Raw genomic sequence first — 12,941 nt, 5'->3', positions numbered from 1 at the left:
TCCTATTTTTTAGTTTAAAAGAAGTATACTAATAGCACACTTGAATAAACTTCTTTTTCGTAAGGGGCACTATGGAGCACTTCAGAGGATGCACTGCTATTAGCAAAGAAGTCACAATATTGTATTCTTTCCAGTGCATTTTTGAAGCTTTTTGGAGTCTGCATTTAGATTTTATGTCTGAAAAGGACAAAGTAGCATTCTCATTCTCATGCTGAATGATAACCACACTGCAAGACGGATCCTCACTAAGTGCACCTGCAAACATTGTTTCAAAATAGGGTCTAAATTGTTATAGTGTTTCATTTTGGTTCAACTAACGTTTCAGAATGGACCAAAATTTGTAATTAAAAGTCACATGTTGTTGTGGTCCCTGTCTAGTTGTTATTGGTGAGGATCTGAGTGTAATTGTACTGTCCACATATGCCTACTAAGGATGCACCAATATTAAAATTCTGTCCAAAATCAATAATTACAGTACTTTCATTTTATGGACAATAACGGATGAATGGGCAATATTGAAATTATATAATATTTTGCTAAATAAAAAATAAAACACTAAACACTAAAACACTTTTTAGATGTTTTTTGCTAAATCAGCTGCTTTCAACTAGTTTGGGCAGGTTTTTAGCCTTTTTTTTTTTTTTTTTGCTAAACTGGTTTTATCTATTTCAAGCCAATTTAAAGTTTGTCTACAAACTTTTTTATCCAGTTACAGTACTTCCATTTTTACAGTACTTCCAGATGAATGGCCAATATTAAAATTCTATTATCTTTCACCTAAATAAATTTAAAGTATAACACTAAAAATTTAAATCAAAAGATTTAAATGATAGAAGTTAATTTAGGCATCACAGCATGATAATGTACTGAAATATGAATGTTCATTCTGATTTGCTAAAGACTGCATTGCATTTAACATTGCTATTAACTTATTAGTGAGATCCTAAGAATCTTTAAAATAATCCTAAATAATCTAAATGTATAATTAAAGGAAATGATCATGTACAGTTAAATATTGGAAAATAAATATATAAATAAATAACACCAATATGGTTAAAATATACAAGGTTCCAAAACAAATGCTTCAAACAATGTGTGAAAACACCCTAAGATTAGCAGTTTTACTTCAATATATCCAAGTATATAGATTTTACTGTATACCCATGTACCTTTGGTACAGTTGTCTAAACCTGTCTGATTATGGAAAGAACTGAATGCAGGTTTAATATCAGACAGATCAGAATTTCAGCTCCTGCTGCACCAGTTCTATATTGTTATCTGTGTACCTCTCTGCAATGATTATGGGGATTCATCTAAAATCTTTAATAAATTAACAAGAAAATGCCTGGAAATGTATAGAATTGTGTATGCAAATGAGTAATAAAGTTAATATGGTTTTCATACAGTGTTGAAGTAACAAACAGCTAGAGTAATGATTGGGTTTGAATCTGAAAAGGACTCAAAGGCAACTGTAAAGTGGTCCACTGATCATAAGGGGTCTTCTTGGTTCAGCACATATGCCAAACAGATGTGTGTGAGTGCGCATAATGACTGGTTGTGCATGCAAACTCGTGTGCAAAAAGGGTTTCTACTAGATTTCATTCGAGCTTGTGTGTGGGCAAGCTTTTACAAATGGGGCAGTAAGGAGGTATCCATGGTGACGACGAGGATGGACCCATACTGCCCATGCATAGCATGAGTGGCAGCTCTTAGCTGGGAGCTAGCAGTGCCATTTTTCCACCTCACTGCCTGATTGGAGGAGAACAGCAGTGGGGAGGAGGTCTTGAATATGACTCACAGGAAGAAGGAAATAATACATTGATTTAGTGTGTTATCCATACATGCATCTGTTCCTCCTCTTGTAACCTTGTGACGAAGTACAAGGAGTGTCAGCAAAGGCACCATCAAACGCTATACAAGGAAGACAAGAGCTGATCACGCCACTTTGATCTGTATCACCTGTTCATTAGCGCCCTTGACCAGCAAGATCAGAACAATTGCCATGACTATACTAGCAAATCTTACTGATGCGGTTAAACCCATGGCAATTACCACAAAATGGCAACATCAGAGGGTGTACAGTGCCTCTCTACATTATTAAAGGAATTGTTCACCCAATAAAAATTACAATTATGTCCTTATTTACTCACTATCACTTCATTCTAATTGACATGACTTTCTTTTGTCAAACACAAAAGGTGAAGGTTTATTAAATATCCTGGCTATTTGAGGATTTAAAGAGAAGCCAGTCTGAATAATCTGTTTACAAATCAAACTGAACCAAATCTCACTGGCTCAATGATTAACAGTTCACCGGAGTGAAAAATTACCAGCAACTAATGAGACATTTTGGCTACTGTATGACTTACAGTGCACAAGTATGAAAAAGTATTTACAGTATTACTTATATACTATTATAGCATATTAATATATGGAATTACCTTTTATTTCTTTAGTAATTTTAGTATTTTTGTTATGTGCTTTGTCATTATTTTTATGTGTAGGTTTATTTTAAATTCAGTTTAAGTTTTAGTAATTTTAGTACTTTTAGAACTTACCTACACTACACTTGTTTTCATTACATTTGTAGTTTGACTAGTCTATTTACATAGAGAATCCAGAGAATTGTGCTGCAGTGGTTTTATTGAGGTTGAGCGAAAAACCTAGGACTAGTTCGTAAAAATAAATGTTAACAATATTTAAAATTTTGGGTGAACTATCCCCATAATACAGTAGTCATACAGTAGTCCTTTTGTAAGAGTTGCAGTATAAACACTACACAATGATCCTCAAACCCATATAATCTGCTTGATCTCACCATAGATCAATGTGCATGTTTAAATGATAACCACTAAGCCACGGCTCCAACGTGCCACATCACGGATGCCTTTCATTTCCATCACAAAGTGGTGAATATGCTCATTTTCTTCTCCCTTTCAGAGAAAACAAATCTCTCCTTCATTTCCTGTCACATAAAAGTGACACAATTTGACTTTCAGAAGTGATTTTTTTTAAGTCCAGTGAGCACCTTGACACAAATGAGATGAAATCCATTTGAAACAAGGTCAAGTTGACTTCTATCAAATATTCTGCACTCCACCATATAGGCATTGTGTGCTGGCACTCTCTTACCACCAACAGCATTGGGCTTCAGTAAGCCTACACAATGCACGACAGCAACAAAATGGAAGCTTGGCATTACAGATTTTTACACAAAGCCAATCAGATTTCCGCCCTCACCTTTTTAATGCGATTTTCCCCCTGGCCTCTCCAAGGGAGGGATCAAAGCAATCCTAGGCCCAGTAAAAGCTTCACTCAGGGGCCTGGGCGAGTGACACAGGCTTTCATGTACACCCTTATTCTGGTGGTCATTATAGAGAGTGGATGCCGTCCTCTTTTCATCTCTAAATGCGGGCCTTTACAGGTGGGTCTGCATGCTGTCTTAGCAATTGGGGCTTGGGGAAGGCAGTTTGTGTTGATTGCACGGTGGGCTTTGAGTAGAAAAGACACAGGGGCCCGTCGCACACTGTGAGGCAGCTAAGGTGAACATAAAACACTGTGCACAGTGCAGAGTGTAGAAAAACCCAGTTACTGGGGGGAAGTGGTCAAGTCTCTTGTCCCCCTCTGAACGGTATGACCATATATATCCAGAGAGAGCCTGTGAAAAGATTTACCTTGGCTTGTTTATTTCCTGCTGATAGCCTGCCCTTTGGTGAGGAACATTCAGCTCAGCAGGCCCAACCACGCATTGCCTGTAGATTGAGACAAGCTCTTATGATGTGAGATGCCTGGAATGCCTTTTTGCAGAATACTGAAACAGCAACTGTAGATATCTGCATTATTAACACATTATCTGTAATGTTACTGTATCCAAGGTGAAGATGTTTCAGATTTTGAAGCTACCTAGTCTCACACCCTAATGGTGTGCACACCAAAAGTGAATTTAATTATTTGCGCGAGTAGATTCTATACAAAGTCAATGCAAAGATGCAAACTGACGCAAATTTGCGCCGTGCAATGCAAATAACACAAATCGGGCAACGCGTTTGCTGCGAACACGTGATATTCGTCTCATCGCATCTTTCACGCAAGTTAAAAAATGTCTACTTGAGCGGAAAATTTGCATGATGCGCTGTTGCACAATCTACGAAGAGCTTATTGACACGTCCGGTTGTACCAGAAAATACATCTTTTTATTCACGCGAGTGACATGAAAAACATCCCACAAGTAATCTAAATCAAATATTCACTTCACCGTAACTCCTGACTATAACCATGAATTCTTGTACACTTTTCAGCTTATTTAGGCCAAAACCCATGGTTGTCCATGAAGAGACTTTTTGTCTGACCAAAATATAACTGGTCAACTACAGTTTTGTTTATTTTATTTTAAGTTTATTTTATTTTATTTTGTCTATTACTGTGCTACCAACTGATTCATATAAGCCTTTAAACAAAAACAAAAAAAAACATTAAACAAAAATAAAATAATAAATAAAATAAAATAAAATAAAATAAAGTGCACATCTTCTACAAGCTGAACAGAAATAAAAAAAAATCAAATTTTCTCAATTTGTATTGAATTTGATATAAGATGACAAAAAAGGATGCAGAATTGCAATTAAAATTGGAATGCAAGAAAGAGTAATTACAATGAATTATTTTTAATCAAATATTATTTTTAGGTGTAGGTTTGAAATTTTCAAGATCATTTTTGAATGCTGGCTTGTTTGAAAGTTTGAAACAGCCTTGAATTCAGGTTTATATGCCAGACAGAGTGTCTTTTCTGAGTCTGAGACTAGTATTTACTGTATTACAGTATATTATCCCCTTAGCTCAACCATTAGATAATTGTCCTAGCAACAGAAATATCATGGGTTCAGTTGCACTATAAGTATAACGCACTGAAAGTCGCTTTGTATAAAAATATCTGCCAATTGTAGTATCTACCCTATACACAGCAACTGTATTTCTGTCTGTCATCAACATAATGTCAATCTCTAGAGCAGTGTTTCCCAACCGGGGTGCCGTCTGTCGAGAGCTATAAAAACCTACATTAAAATCTGTCATATAAATTGGTCTCTTCATTAGAAATTAGCCTACTGATTGCCACCATTGATGGACAAAATTTTTTAATAATATTAAAAATATCTGTATGACATTATATTCTGCAGTTCTTCCCTGTTGTACCGAATATCTATACTTTTCAAATTATCATATCGAAGTTAGAATTTCAAATATTGTGACAATTAATTTTGTAGGGTGCCACAAGTTTGTTAAAATTTCCAAAGGGTGCCGCGACTAAAAAAAGGTTGGGAAACACTGCTCTAGAGCATTCTCTCTCTCTCTCTCTCTCTCTCTTCCAGCTGGCTCTCACTAAGAATAAAATCATGCTAGAATGCTTTCTTCTGCCTCTCTGGTGAGATGGTGTGACCTGGACACTGTAATGTGCCCCAAGGCAAAAGACCAATGCAGAAAGGGGTTGACATTTCCAATATGCTACTCGCTTTGGGAGAGGAAGAAGAACAGAGCAAAGGAGATAAGACATAGAGAAAGCTGGAGAGATAGAGAGGGGGATGTGAAAGAGAAGGGAAGCAACAGAGGGCACAAGATATAGCAGATAATGAGATTGTGTAGGCCATCATACGGTGTCAGCTTTTAAAGCTTTCCATTCTCACGTTTAAAACACAGCATTGGGTGTTTGTTTATATGGCGTCCATCTCACATTGGTAATGGTAGTATACTGTGATTCCATTCAAGACTCCATGGCAACATCACACATTATCTCCTTCTTGTCTCCTCTCCACATTCTCAGCCATTGTTCTTCAGAGGTGTGAAAAGCTGTGAGGTGGAAATCAGAAATAACTGCACGTTCTGAAGTAGCTTTTTTGTTCCTTAGCAACATCCTTTAGGCCCACTCTCGTAACTTGGTGCTAATGATGATGTTTAGCTCTAAATATGAAGGGAGTGTACAATATGGCTGTCACCTACAGCTATGCTCCAATACACTGAGCAAATCAATGTATGTAAAAGGCCAAATTAGTTCTTCACAGGTTTATGAAGCCATCGGAAGGGGCAAGTCTGCTGATCAAGAAAGACATTGAGAGATCTTGGTTTCCATTTGTCCATGTAATATTCTTGGATTGCTTCACTATTATAATCACTTATCAATGTCTGTTTCCTTCCTTCTAGGCCGTTACAGCTTAGGCTAAAGAGGCCTGAAGCACTTGTAGAACAACTGTACCGATCTGCAGCTTTCTTGTGAAGTTTCCTGCCCGATTTTGAGGTGTTTGAGACCTCCCTTCTCATCTCCTGCACAGACCATGCTGCTTCTTTAGGGATTTTCTGGCTTTGACAGGTTGTGGGTACTTACATAACTGTCTGTGGATCCTGGAGAAACTCTTACATTAGTTATTTCTTCCTCTGCCTCTTGCATCTTGATTCACCCTGTCACACTCTTCTCAGCAGGTGAACTAACTCTTCAAAAAGCCATTTTTGTTGCCAAAATGATGAAATGTAGTCTTCATGTGTATGATTTTTTTGATGCTGGCTAAATCTTGGTATTGATTTGAAGAAAAACTGTGATAATAATGGTGCAAACAACCACTGGAGACATAATTGGCGTAGCTTCAGTCGCACAGTCTTGCGAATGGCCTTATCAAGGAAGCCTAGCTCTTAAGCAGTACGATCCCAAGGGACATGGTGAGGTTATTTTAAGGTCATTTAGGAAACAAGGCATATATTGGGTACAGGGAGTGGAAACACAAAGAACAAAAGACAAGACAACACACATGGGGCCTCCAGTTTTTGATAACATTGACAGCTGTTTCAAATGAGAAATAATTTGAGACACATCCAGAACTGTAAAAATTTTACTGACTGTGACCTGACTGCTGCTTCTTTGTAGGTATTATTATCTTTCTTTGTAAGTTAGCTTTTTGTATGGCTGCCCTTGGAATGACCCCAGGCCCATCTAAAGGAATATTGCAGGTTCAATACAAGTTAACCTCAATTGACAGCACTTAATTTCTACTTGACTCTTCTTTTCTTTAAAAAAGAAAGAAAAGTGAAATCCTGGTTACAGTAAAGCACTTACAATAGAAATGAATGGGGCCAATCAATTAAGGACAGAAATTGGTCCCATTTACAGATCCCAAGGGACATGGTGAGGTTATTTTAAGGTCATTTAGGAAACAAGGCATATATTGGGTACAGGGAGTGGAAACACAAAGAACAAAAGACAAGACAACACACATGGGGCCTCCAGTTTTTGATAACATTGACAGCTGTTTCAAATGAGAAATAATTTGAGACACATCCAGAACTGTAAAAATTTTACTGACTGTGACCTGACTGCTGCTTCTTTGTAGGTATTATTATCTTTCTTTGTAAGTTAGCTTTTTGTATGGCTGCCCTTGGAATGACCCCAGGCCCATCTAAAGGAATATTGCAGGTTCAATACAAGTTAACCTCAATTGACAGCACTTAATTTCTACTTGACTCTTCTTTTCTTTAAAAAAAAAGAAAAGTGAAATCCTGGTTACAGTAAAGCACTTACAATAGAAATGAATGGGGCCAATCAATAAAGGACAGAAATTGGTCCCATTTACAGCGCTTCCATTGTAAGTACTGTCAACTGAACATAACTTGCATTGAACCCAGAATATTTCTTTAAAGTTTACTGTCCCCTTACAGGCAAGAAATAGAAGATATAGTAGTTGTAGTTCACTTCTATTGCTGATACATTAACAGAAAATAGAACACTTCTGTTCTGAAACTTTATTTTACCTGACACATCAACAGAAATATTCTGAACTCTTCACCAAAGGGATAGTCATAACTGAACGGGACGGGTGGGCAGCTATAAAGGGCTGATCTCAGGAATGTGTACAGATAAGGAAGGGTAGCAGAAGGACTGTCTGTGTTTGAACACAACAAACAGACTTTCAGAATTACGCTCACATGTTCAATTTACAGCCGCCTATGAGCCAAAGCAGCATTTAATAAGCATCTGGGCATTTTGGCTAAGGCTCCTGTAGGCCAACCTGAGAAGAATCCCTTCTCCCTTTCCATGGAGATCCTATTTGCTGATATAACCACATTTCAAAAATGTTTCATGTTTACAAAGTGTTCATAGAACACACAATCATTTTGCATCCAAGAAATAATCAATAACCAGAATTAAACTATTGGCACTTATAATAGTAGCTTAAAATAATCGCTACTGGATTATTAATTAGCACACAAATAGGCCACAAGGCTATGCTGAGCAAGTTACACAAGGCATTTTTTCTTATTCTAGAATAGCATGCACTGATAAATCTTAAACAATAGGACAAAGTACACACATTAAGAAACGAAATAGGGTCAATTGTGATTTAATGTTTACTCTAAATTACAGTTAGGGTCATTATTATGCTAAACTGTAAATTAGTATTGGATAAATGTGTACATGCACATGTAGCGCAAGAAATTAATTCTTGTATTGTACAGCATTTAAAGAACCATGTTGAGAAGCTGTTACGAGTGGCATTCCTTCAACATCAACGCAGAGTCCATAATTTTTTTCCTGGAATTGCCCAGCTCTGATTGCAAAGAGTGAGTTTAAGAGGCATTACTGTGTGATTGAGTTCACCCCATGCACTGTTTCAATATTTCTCTGCCTGATTAAGTTTGCTGAACACACAATTTGCGTGTAATTAGCAGAGTCTAAGAGTCTAACTTGAGTCTAAGGAGTTTCTGTATTCAAGTAGCATTACTTATGATGAAAAAGTCACAAAAGCCTTTGCTGTTTCAATTTTATACTATATCAACATGCTATCTGAGAAAACAAGATTGCTCCCACCTGAACTGAGTGGATGTTATCTCATGCTGCATTTGATTCAGTATGTGGAATATCTGGAATATTTCTACCTGATATCTCCTTTCAACCTTGTCTAACGCTTAAAAAATTATATATAAAGACATTGTAATGCTAGCATTAGCTTGTTTTGCTTAAAGGGGTCATTAACTGCCTTTTCTATTATTTTGTACTGTTCTCTGAGGTCCACTTATAATGTTATCAAGATTTTTTACATCAAAAACATCATAATTTAGAAGTAATAGGTTATTTTCTGTCCTGTTTTGACCCCCCTCATCAGAACGCTCTGTTTGAATACGCGTGGCAGATTGTAGACTCAGAAGAAAACGCCCACTGCTAGGATTGGCAAACAGTTGTGAATGTTTGACAGCCTAAATCCTTCATAGGTGGACGCTGCTGTGGTCAAAAAAGCAAAAATACTTAGTACATATCAAACGATTTGTAATAACAGACAAAGCAATAGTGATCACGTAATAAATACTCACACTTGTGTGGCACGACATTACTGTCAGATCCAATGTAGTCAGCACAGCATCATCTTCTACAGTAGTTTTAATCTTTCTAAAAATCCTGTGTCAAATTGTGCCTTGTTTGTAAATGAATCCATGGTAAAATGAAGTGAACAAAGGACCAAGTTCTTACTGACGTGAAAATAAAAATAAAATTCATTTTCTCTTTCCTAATGTTGGGATCAGAAGGAATGCAATACAAAGAGTGTTTTTCCACAACTTGGCACTGCACAGAATCTTCTTGTCGTCTGAGCCATCTTTTTCATTTGGTTTCTGCATAGACCTGCATTTGCCACTCTATTCATTTACCTACTACATGTGAGAATCAGTGGGCGGGGCTGATGTAGAAGCAGGAGTTGATCTTCTTCTGCGGAGGCAGTGTTTAGCCACACTATTACATCATAAAGAGGCACCTAAGCTGTTCTTTGACTAACGAGAAAGTTTTGAGTTCTGAAACGTACAGGATGTTGTGCACTTGCTGAATACATATTAAAGGCTAGACCTAATCCCCGAGCACACCACCTACACTGCATGTTAAATGGCGGGAAAAGGATTTAGATGACAGTTACTACCTAAAATGCTCATATGCTGCTTTTTCACACATACTCACACAAACACTGTCAGCAATGCATACAGCAACCCTTCCGTCTGCACAAACCCAGTTATCTTTGCGTCTCTCTTATGTGATTTAGAATATTTTACACTAACCAAATGTTACTTTGCATTAACGTGGCACTGCTTTGGAAGCACCTAGAGCCTGTGATGATGTATATGACTCACGGACGGCAGATCTTAGTACAATTTGAAGAAAAAAAACCCTGCCCTAGATATTTCATACAGTTCAAGAACAGATTAAGATGCTCTCGCTTTGATCCCTCTAATGCAACATCCTGAAACATTTCTGCTGTGCTACCGTGGATAACATGATTCGGTTGCGATGGGCATAGGTCAGCTCACTGCGTGGGTTGGTTCTCTTCCCTACTCCTCCCTTCTTTTTATCATTTTTTTTTACTTTTGCCTTAAAGCAGATGAGAGCTATGACTTTGCAGGTGTGACAGAAGTAAAGAATAGTGGTAAGCCTCTTTGAAACTTTAAAGGTGAGAGATCATGTGTGTTACCTAAGAGCGATTATGTATCTATGGACCAGTACATAGACATACCAATCTAGGTTATGTCAGACTATTTTAGATGCAAAAAATAATTAGTATCTTTGTCCTGTTTATCAGTAAAATTTCTAAACATCCTTAAAACAACATTAACTAGCATTGTTTGTTGAAGACAGTGTTTTCAATATAAGTCTTGAATATGAGTGCAATTTATTGAAACCCGTTTCCAGCTACTGTAAATAAATAAAATACTTTGTGTCTTGTAATTGTGACTTTATATTCTAAAATTGCAATTTTATGCGTCATATTCGGAAATGTATGTATTAACTTAAGAAACTAACTTCATATCCAACATTTCTAATGGCAATTAAACTATTTTATGTTTTGGGCAAAGTGGTTAATTTCTATATTTTCGGCCTATACTGACTGCTAGGTTTGGGGTTACATTTTGCAAAACTTCTTATATTTTTTCCTAAAAATTGCATGTTTCTGTACAAATCACATTCGTACAAAATCGCAGTCTCGTAAAATAGTTTCTCTTTTTCATGAGATCGGGTTACAATACCTATTGATATGATTTTTTATAGCTAAATTTAACAAGTCTTACCATCTCATGCCATTTTCTCAGGTAAATGTCTCTTGTTTTAGGGATATTTTATTTTTTTGGTACAACAAGACAAAAATGCTCATTGAGAATTTTACATTTTTGCAGCGTTGTTCCAGGGTTAGATTACAGAGAAATCGTGCTAAAAATTTCTGAACAAAATTCTGTGCAACTGCTGGCCATTTGGCAAAATGCTGTATAAGTAATAAACGAATAAGCCACCTGTAACTTGCCAGTTCACTGACACTAGCTGCTACCCAAGCACATTTACTTACAACTTATCAGTAGATGAGCTGCATGCAAAACATATTCAGAGCAAAATATTTCTATATGCATCAAAATGCAAGCTGTGTTGACTCACAGCAGAGACAATCATTGACAGAGACAGCTTGCATAAATATGTCTCGTGTTAGTGTGCAGTGCCCTTTCTGTAAGGCTTCAATTTCGTCAACAAAAAAAAACAAAAAACCTGAAGAGATTCAGGTATGCTTATGATGGACAGCACTCCACGGCGCCACTGAGATGATGGGCAGCTCTGGAGATCAATGCAAGCATCTGACTTCAAAGCCCCTGGGGGCTGGTTGGCATTCATCGTGACCAACTCACAGAGGAGCAGCCACAGAGGGGATGAAAACAACTTTGCAAGTCACATGCAGCTTAGAGGCAGAGTTACTTCGGCGAGGTCTTTAAGGGCTCCTCAAATTACCAATACTGCCGACTCAAGCTCGCCAAACCTAATTGGAATCAAAGTATATGTGCTTTTTTGATTTATCCAACCTGTCTAAATAATCAGCACCAGTAGGCATTCTATAATTGCTGAAGGGATGCGAATAGCCTGCTCTATTAGTCTTCATTTCGTTTAAGTGGCAAAATGCCATTGCGTGTGTGGCTCAGGATAAATTTCATCCTGTCTTGTTTCTGAACAGAGAAGCTTTCATATGCTGATAGTCAAGGTGTCACTCAACTTTATTTGGTCTGAGAATACTTATTTGCGGGCATTCAGCAGAGTACATTGTCTTCGATGTCTAGCAGATTGTAGTGGACTCTTGCTTTCCTATGGGTAATTTGCAGTGTTTGTTTTTCTCTTTGCAGATGTCTGGCTGAAATGCGTGACCATTGCTTTCCCTTGCTTCCTTTAAACAACACTGACAGAGAATCATGGGAAATCCCAGCCTCTGATTCAGGTAATGTCTGAGAGTGATGGGTGTGTATGTGTGTCATCTAATGCAAAGCTTCTCCAAAGCCTCAGTCGGTCTCTCTTGGGATAAATATCATAATACAGAAGAGACATACAGATGAACGTGCCTAGCATCTCATAGGCTGGTTCTAAAAACATCCATTCCGCCATTGGCCTTTATCTTTAACCCAATAGAAATGGAGCAAAAAGAGCATGTAAAGGCAGGAGATCACCTGACCTGAAGTCAGTGTCATGACTGAGTGAACGTGAGACCTTTGGACATTCTCTAAGCCCACCCGCTGGCTCCGCTTCACTGACAGCCGGTGGAATAACTGTGTCACATGGCTCTGTTACCATGGAGAAATTGGCATGAAAGTGATACTGTTAGCATCTGTCTGAACAGCCATGTTAGGTTTCTGTTCTAATTATAAATGGATGTAAAATGTGTCCCTGACACTAACATCATCACTGCTCCATTGTAAAATAACATAAGATCAGGCATAAAAAGAAAATGGGATGAGAATAATTAAACCACAGAAGTAGACCTCTCAATCTCGGTGCAAGCAGGGTCTACAATACAGGACAATAGTGGGAGAACTGAGAACAACTGAGAACATTTACTTGTCATAAATGTTTGTTACTGTCCATGAAATGTTACTTTTAATTCTCTATAATATTATATATA

General features: G+C 37.4%; 1 protein-coding gene across 4 annotated transcripts in view; it reads right to left on the bottom strand.

Annotated features, from left to right (window-relative positions):
- The window catches only part of LOC107694178 (synaptotagmin-1-like), a 220,357-nt gene that overhangs the window by 123,342 nt on the left and 84,074 nt on the right, over window positions 1–12,941 (bottom strand). For 2 of the 4 annotated variants that reach the window (XM_016493803.1, XM_016493804.1), the window contains exon 3: window positions 3,675–3,752. The exons of the other annotated variants lie outside the window; for them this stretch is intronic. The gene's annotated coding sequence lies outside the window, so the exon portion shown is untranslated. The remainder of the gene's footprint in view (window positions 1–3,674; window positions 3,753–12,941) is intronic. 4 annotated transcript variants of the gene reach the window in all.

Source organism: Sinocyclocheilus anshuiensis, unplaced genomic scaffold (genome assembly GCF_001515605.1).
Source record: "Sinocyclocheilus anshuiensis isolate Anshui unplaced genomic scaffold, SAMN03320099.WGS_v1.1 scaffold1003, whole genome shotgun sequence".
NCBI classification, from domain to species: Eukaryota; Metazoa; Chordata; class Actinopteri; order Cypriniformes; family Cyprinidae; genus Sinocyclocheilus; species Sinocyclocheilus anshuiensis.
This window is presented reverse-complemented; position numbering and strand designations above follow the sequence as displayed.